This window comes from Serinus canaria, chromosome 1 (genome assembly GCF_022539315.1).
Source record: "Serinus canaria isolate serCan28SL12 chromosome 1, serCan2020, whole genome shotgun sequence".
Taxonomy (NCBI): domain Eukaryota; kingdom Metazoa; phylum Chordata; class Aves; order Passeriformes; family Fringillidae; genus Serinus; species Serinus canaria.
The window spans coordinates 83,964,864-83,973,369 of record NC_066313.1 but is presented as its reverse complement, the minus strand read 5'-3'; the positions used below and the strand labels follow the sequence as shown (position 1 = coordinate 83,973,369).

Here is an 8,506-nt window from a genome sequence, read left to right as displayed (position 1 = left end):
GTGGGGGTTCACTCTTTTCTCCCAGGCAAATACTGACAGGACAAGCAGTGCCAGGGTAGGTCTGATGTCTGGTTGGACATCAGGGGGAATTTATTAATGGAAAGAGTTGTTAAATGTTGGAATGGGCTGCCCAAGGAGGTGGTAGAGTCACCATCCCTGGAGGCGTTCAAGAAATAACTGGATGTGGCACAGTGCTATGGTTTAGTTGACAAGGTGGTAGCAGGCTAAAGGTTGGACTTGAAGTCTTTGCCAATATAAAATTCTGTGCTTCTGCAATTAAAAATGCAGAACCACATGGGAAGAGCCAGTGGGTGTTATTCCTGTATCCAGTGGAACAAGCAGGCCCTTCTTCTGCGGAAGAAACTCCTCCTACAGCGATGTGGGGGGCGTGGTACGGACCTGGCTCAGCTCCAGTTCATCCAGGAGGACCCAGCCCGGTCAGGGACAGGGCCGGGCGGTACCCGGCTCTCGGCTCCCCGGCCAGAAGGTGGACGCAGCGGGGGCAAGCACCACCACAACCCCACTCGGGCCTTCCCCACCCGCGTCCTGGCTGCAGGGCGGTCCCCGGGCGCGGGAGCTCCGGGCTGTGCCGGGCACTGCACTCCCCGGTGCCGGCCTCCACGCCCGTCCCGGTACCGAATCCCCGCCCTCCCGCTCGTGTCTGCAACGCGCCCGTCGGGCCGCCAGAGGGCGCCGCCGCCCCGCGCCCGCCGCAACCCGCCCGCGCGCCCGGGGAGGCGCGCGAGCTCTCGCGCCGCGCCCCGCCCCTCCCCGCCCCGCCGTCACGTGCGCCGCGGCCCGGCGCCTCTCTCCCTGCGGGCGTGCCGCTAGGGGGCGCCGCGGCCCAGGGGCCCTGCCCGGGCCGGCGCGCGCCGTTTGTTGACCGCGCGGCGGCGGCGGGTTGGTGGCGCGAGACTCTCCCGTGACGCGCTCGCGGGAAGGGAAGGGGGTGGGGGTGGAGGAGGGGCCGTGCCGGGGACACCGAGCGAGGTGCGGGGAGAGAGAAGGAGGGAGGGAGTGAGAGAGAGAGAGCGGCCGGCGCTGGGGAGGAGGAGGAGGAGGAGGAAGAAGGCGGGCAGGAGGCGGCGGTTGCGTGCGTCCGTCCGTCCGTCCGTCTGTCCGTGCCGGAGGGGGAGCCGCGATGTGAATCCCCACAGACACACAACACGCACGCACAAACACGGCCCGGCAGGGCAGGAGGCAGCGGCGGCGCTCCCGGGAATGTGTGTCTGGGACGCGGCAGAAGGTGAGCGGTGGCGGAGCGGGCGCCTTCCCCCCCACGGCGCGGCGGACCCATGGCGGGAGGGACGTGCGGGGGGTGGCTCGGGGACGGGGAGAAGGAAGGCAGGCAGGAAGGGAGGAGAGCAGGAGGCAGACGCGGGGCCCGCAGCCGCTGCCCTGCCTCCCCGCCCCTCCCTGGGCCCGCGGCCTGGGCCTTCCCCGTTCTCTTCCCGGCGCGGGAACGGGGGGAAGGGAAGGGAAAGGGGAACAGCGCGCGGCGTTATGTAACCGGCGCGTGGGGGCCTGGGCTGCCCGCGCGGGAGGGCGGAGGGGGACACGGGGACAGACCCCGTGCGCGCCCGCGAGGCGCCGCGGGGGCGCGCCAGGTGTGCTCGTGTCCGGGTCACCCGCCCCTCCCAGCACCTGTGCGTCTGTCTGTCTGTCTTGTCTGTACGTCTGTGTCTGTCACATGGGGCCTGCGCTGTAGACACAACACGGGTCCCCCAGGCAGGGCCGGGGAGAGCGAGGCTCTGCCACAGCGTTCCGCCAGCGCGGAGGGGTCACTGCAGGGAAATAGGCTGGAGGGGGAGGAGAGGGGAAGCCCGAGCCCTGGCGCGGCCGTGCCCTCTGGAACGCTCCCCGCGCTGTAGCAGCCTGTATCTTGTCTGCGGTTTCCCGTAGTGTTTGTCACAAGTTGCATTTGCTGAGCAATAGTGCCGGGTATAACTGGTGTGCTGAAGGGAAGAGGGAGGACCTGTGCTTGATGAGTAAGCCCGTGCTTACCAACACTGAGGGATGGATGTGTTCACATCTTGACCTCTTCCCCGTCTGATTTTGATGCTTTCTGCTATACAGTTACCATTGACTTGACCTGTGATACTGAGCTAAAAGCCCCTGATGGGAAATGGGCTGTAATGGCATCTTAACCTTAAGAAGGAAGAGGAGCATAGTATCACCAGCACGTTTGGGTTTTCTGAGTAGAAAGTCTGCGTGTTTTGTGCTGTAATATTCCATTATTTCTGATGCTTTAAAATTAAGATCACAGTCTTCAGAATGACAGGGCTGTGAGTACTCTGCTTGTGTTAATAATTGTCTTAATGAAAATATGAGTTGATGTTTGTTGTGCATCTTGATCTAAAATCCAGGTCCTACCTCGAATTTGGCACCATAATCCAAAGAGACAAAACCAGGGAACTTTAATTTTATAATCTGAATTCGTTTTTCATTTAGATGCAATTGTTGCTCAAATAGAAGTGTTTTGAGCAGTTACCTAATAACCATTAGTTGCAAGAAGTTACAGCTAAAATTTGTTTCTGAAATAGTCCTGTTTTACTAAGGTTTATGACATTAAACACAAATGAAATCCAAGATCAGATAGAAATCCAAATCTCTGACAAATTCCTTGCTGTCTTGCCTCAAGCATGTAGTTATTACCCATTCCCACCATATTGGTCTTTCATTCAGTCCATTTCTTCTGCTAGATAATGTACCAAATCCCTGTTAGTAAATAATCCCAAGCTGTCATACTGGAGGTCACTGGTAGGACAATGTTAGTAGAGGCACAGGGCAGACACCTACTTTGTGACTCACTCATGTTTAACTACTTGAAGATTTTTTTTTTTAAAGTAAAGTGCTAATAGGAAAAATTATTAGTATATTTCAAGCCTCAATTATAGTGGTTGTACATTTTTTTCTGATAACAATGTGTGATTTTTTTCAGTACATTGTTTAGTAATGAGCCCTTCAAACCTAGGACCAGTCCATCTTTCTGATTAGTACATTCACTCTGGTACAGCCTGTTCTGGTGCAGTGATAGTGTGTTGTAACAGAGTGCCAGTTTTCATTAGTTGTTTCTGATCCCTTGACCCACATGACTTCTTGAAAAAATTTTTATGACAAATTTTCAATCTTTCTACCATCCCTTTCATTTACTAGAGAGATAAAAAAAAAATTAAGAATTAAATCTGGTTTTGAGTAGGTAGAAAAAAATTAATGTGATTACACAGACTCTTTTTTTAATAACCCAGAACAAGCAGGAAAAAAAACTTGCCTGACCCTGCCATGTGCTCTCCTCATTTAATTTGTTAGCTATTGTTTATTTCATAGGGAATGTTTTTTTTTTTAATTCAACATTTTTCTCTTTTAATTAAAGGGGTATATTGTTATCACTGAGATCTTTGTCAGCTCTTAGGAGGTTTGCCTGGTGTATATATAACAAAGGAGCTAAATATCCAAATGTTGAAACCCTTCATCAAGAATACAATGTAGATTAATTTGATGATAGTGCCTCATGTTTACCTAAGCATAGCAAAGTGAGGAAAAAATTGGAAACAAGTAGAAACGAGAGTGGCCATGGAATTACAAGAAAAAGTTGGAAGTAAGAGAGCAAACCTTAAGTGGATGCAAAAAATCATGAGGAATTCTTAGACATGTGTCATACAGTATACTTATGGAAGTGTCTTTGTCTAACAGATAGGTATCTGTAGTGCTCTGCCCCGAGAGCAGCTTTTTACTCTGTTGTGGAAACCAAACAGCATTTAATTGGACACACAAATGTTTTTAGAGAGGAGGGCCATGTCTGTGATCCCCTAACTCTGTATTTCACATGGAATATCTGGTGCTCATAAGATAGAAGGCAGAATTAGGAAAGGCTTCTTTCTCAGTGTTCAGCAGAAGAGAGGTGAGTGTGCAGAACAGCCCTGAATTCTGGGCTGGAATGATAACTTCCATTCCTGTGGCTTTTATTTCAAAATCGACTTAAGGACTGCTGCTATTGTAGCCAAGGAATCCGTAACCATGAAGTTCCCCTAGGAGATACTTTCAGTATACCCAGAGCAAGGATTGTATATTCCATATTCCTTGCTTTAAATGCCCAGGCAGACTGTAGTCCCTGAATTTCAGTGTTAGCTCTTGGCTAAAGCTGCTCCTTTCCTATCTCAAAGTTTCAGGTTTCCCAGCTGGTATTCTACCTGTTTGGTAGTGCTGAAACTGGTGACTTGAAATTCACTTACTTGCAGAAGTAAAGCTTAGCCATGCTGTGGTTAACTCTTGTGTTAGTTTTGCTTTTCCATTCCCAGCTATATATAAATAAACCCAAGTCCCAGTGTAATGGAATTCTTGGTTGTAACCTCCTTATTTGGTTTGCCTCAAGTAATGCGCATCTCTTCGGTGTCTTGATTTATGAAAGTAAATGAATAACACTGGGAAAGAGAAGGGTGGTTTCTCTTAGGAGGAGACACTGCTCAGGTGCCTTGCAGAGTCATTCTTGCAAATGCAGGTGGATTGGTTTGAATGCCAAAGCAAGAAAGCAGTGCAGAAGCTATGCATAGTAGGGTCAAGAACTACTCTGAGGTTTTTCCGTATTAACACAGAGACTGGCAATCTTCTGGTAAGGTGAGGTATGCGGTATATTTTGGCAGAATCCTGGGGACTGTTGACAAAACTAGTATGTTTTGTCAGGTTCTAGTTGTCTGTGAATATCCAAAGTAAAATAAAGTTCTGTGCACCATGTTCATGACTTCATCTCTTTGAGCTGGCTCACGTCAGGTGTTTGTTCAGGGCATGATGAGTTAGCATCTTGAACAAAATGGTTGTGTTCCACTGAGGTAATTTTGGAAACCTAGGAGCTGTTGCTTTTTAAAGGAAGTAATGGAATTGCTGTTAATTCTTACAAACAGAAAAGCCCCTGACCCCATGGCATGTAAGGTAAATGATTAGTGTCAAGTGCATGTAAGGTAAATGATTAGTAGTTCCAAGTAGTGTATTTTACCATTCTGAGAAATTGAATGCAACTCCCAGTTGAAGTAAAGAACTAAAATAATTTATATTGAAAGGATACTGTTCCTGATTTCTGAATCTGCTGTTGTTTTCAGGAAACATTAGAGCACTCAGCTCTGATACTGCCTTTTCAGTCATAATTCCTTGATTTTCATTCTCTAATTGCATTATTTGCTAAGCAGTTCCAAGAATCCTCTTAATAAACCAATTGTAGGGGAGAGTTAAGATTGTAATGACTTTTAACTATATTTCTGGCTGATTTGAAGTTTTAAGCGTTGCACCTTCCTGCAACGTCTATATTGATTTTTTAACCCCAGTTTTAAAATTGTGGCATTTGCTTGGGATAGGCCATTTTTGCTCTGTAGCCATATTGTATTGATCTGTCTCCACTAAGCAGCAGTGTAACATTGCTGGTTTTATGTCAGAGGTGCTTAAAATACCAACTTAGAACCAGTACAGGCCAAAAACACAATTCAGATTTGAGTTTAAATTAAAGGATCTAGAAGAATTAGAGCATTTTTGATTTTTTTTCCCTGTATTTTTCCTGGAAAATACAGAAACATGGTGCTCTTCTTATTTTTCTCTGAATCTAGGAGGAAACTTGATAATATGTTGGGTCAGATCAGAAGTTTGTTTTGTTAACAATAAGCAAACATATTGAAATACTTTCCCTTTGTGTTCTGAGATTCTATAGTTTGTTACCTTAAAAAAATAGAATATGTTTTTGTTCTATTTATCTATTTAACAGATCTGGAGTTTCAGCATCCTTGGTATCCAGTGTCAGATAATCTTAAAATAAACTAGGCTATAGATTAAAAAATATTTCTATTTCTTTTGATCTCTCCACTTGCTGGTTTCATCTGATTCTTCCTAGTCTTGTTGGTTTGAGTTAATGAAAAAAAGTAATATCTGTGGACTAAAGAAAGATGTAGAAAACTTGAGTAGAAACTTGAAGCTTCAAGGCTAAGTATAGAAGCCTTATGTTGTGAAGATTTTACTTCAAAAAAGATTTTGCAGCTTTGAGAGTTTCAAAGGCGATGTCAGAAAAGCATTTGGGAACTTGACTATGCAATGTCAGTTGAAATTAAGTAGTGTCATTCAAACACTGCTATGAACAGAAAATCTACCTGAATCTATAGTTATCAATGCTTTTGCTGGTGAAGTTGTTGAGTTCTTAGAGTTTTGCTGCCCGTACATGAGTAAAGAGTCCTCCTTTAGTATCTGACATCATCTACCATTTGCAAAGTAGATGCCTTCTCTCTCGTTTTCTCTGAAAAGCCTGTCAGGATCAACACTTGCTCAGTGATAACATTGGGTTGACCATAAAGCACAACTGCCTTGGGCATGTCTCCTAAAAAAACCCCAATATCATCATAGAATAGTCAGGGTTGTGAAGAACCTTAAAGGTCATCTGGCTCCACTTCCCCGTCATGTGCAGGGACACCTTCCACTAGGCCAGGTTGCTTAGAGCTCCATCCAGCCTGCTCTTGAAGACTTCCAGGGATGGGGCATCCACAGCTTCTGTGGGCAACTTGTTCCAGTGCCTGACCACCCTTACAGGAGAGAATTTCTTCCTAATATCTGATTTAAACCTACTCTCAGTTTGAAGCCATTCCCTCTTGTTCTGTCCCTACATGTTCTTGTAATAGTCTCTCTCCCTTGTTCTTGTATTCTCCCTTCACATACTGAAGGCCACAATTACATCACCCTGAAGCCTTCTCTTCTCCAGGCTGAATAATCCCAATTCTCTCAGCTTCTCCTCATAGCAGAGGTGCTCCATCCCTCTGATCATCTTGGTGCCTCTTGTCTGGGCTTGTTCCAACAGGTCCATGTCCTTCCTGTGCTGGGACCCCAGAGCTGGACACAGCACTGCAGGTGGGGTCTCACCAGAGCAGAGTAGAGGGGCAGAATCCCTCCCTCACCCTGCTGCCCATGCTGCTTTGGATGCAGCCCAGGGTATGATTGGCTTTCTGGGTCATGTCCAGCCTCTCAGCCACCAGCACCCCCAAGTCCTTCAGGGCTGGTCTCAGGCTGCTCATTCCATGTATTGATTGCAGGGGTTGCCCTTCCCCTGGTGCAGCACCTTGAGCTTGGCCTTGTTAAACTGCATATACCCTCTCTTTACACTGGTTACAGTGCTGGCCCAGAGCACTGGGTTTTGTTTCTGTGCCATTCACTACTGCCAAAGTGGTCAGTCTGGGTAGCCAGCCCCCACGTTGGTCAGCAACAAAGATTGGTTTGTTGTGTGTACACATACATACATATGATACCCATACACACCTGTATAGTCAAATACCTAAATTCAGTCCAAAAAATGTAGTCTCTTCTGAAGGATTTCATCCATCTCTTGGGCTAAAGTCTGGGGAAGCTCAAAGTAGTTATATATAGAAGGTTTTCACAAGCACTGTTCCTCTGAATTTGATGTTAATAAATTCAGAGCATCTACAGATTCCTTGCTTTGATCACCTCATGAAAATTTTGCAGTTATTTTTGAATAATTATACCTCCACTTACCCACTTTTTCTGCCTTGTTAAGTTTTTCTTTAGCTTTACAGGGATGTTTCAGTTGTGCCTGAAAAGTCTTAGAAAGTCCTTAATCATTCAGCAATAGCAACCTCTTCTAATTATTTGGGAGTAGTGATCATGGGTTTACTTACGCTATCTACTGACTTCTTGGCCTATGCCTTAGCATAGACTGCTTGGGGAAGACAGGAGTTGTGGGACTGGATTGTCATACTGAGTGCACAAACCAAAAACCTTCTAAACAAGTTCTGTTGATTTATTAGGTAGAAAACTAACATCCCAGTCTTCATTTTCAAAGAAAAAAGAAACATCATTCTCCCTTCTCAAATATTATAGATGGGTAAAGAGAGGGGACTGGAGGAAGACTATGCAGCTCATAAGCTCATCTTGTTCATTGATTTGGATACTCAAGTCCAAGAGAGCATTTCCTTTTGTTGATTTATAGTCCCTTCACTGTGTTGGTATTTAGAGTCCTAGTTTCACAAACCATGTTTCTTATTCTGATTTTACTTAATGGTTTTTATTCTGGATTCTAGGCACTTAGAAGCTGGCATAAAGATAATGAATGTGCCAAGTCCTCTTGGGGTTGAAGCCCCAGAAGAATTTAAGCACAGGAGAGAACTGATGAAGCCAGTTGGTGAAGTTTGCTAAATCTTATTGTATTGTGGCACTAAGAACCCTTGTGTCAAAGAAGTGACACTTGAACTAATAAGTGAATTGAGCTACCTGGTTACGTACAGCAAGGAACATTTGTGAAGAAAAGCTATTCATCACTGGAGAACTCTGAAGGGGCTGGGGAGGTCATGACTTAACCAAAAAATGCAGAAATGTTGAAACTGAGGGCCAGTCTTCTGTAAGCAGAAGAAAACAACAGGTTAAACCACTACTTGCGACAAGCTATAAATGAACTGTAGCTGTTACTGAGTGTTATTCCTAGAGGGAAATTGACAGTTGGTTTCAAGTTAAATCTGCCTTCCTATTTTTC

The 8,506-nt window shown here is 46.0% G+C and overlaps 1 protein-coding gene across 2 annotated transcripts in view; it reads left to right on the top strand.

Moving 5' to 3' along the window:
• Positions 1-944: 944 nt before the first annotated feature.
• REV1 (REV1 DNA directed polymerase) overlaps positions 945-8,506 on the top strand; it is a 54,940-nt gene continuing 47,378 nt past the window's right edge. For both annotated transcript variants that reach the window (XM_009085408.4, XM_018908881.3), the window contains exon 1: positions 945-1,246. The gene's annotated coding sequence lies outside the window, so the exon portion shown is untranslated. The remainder of the gene's footprint in view (positions 1,247-8,506) is intronic.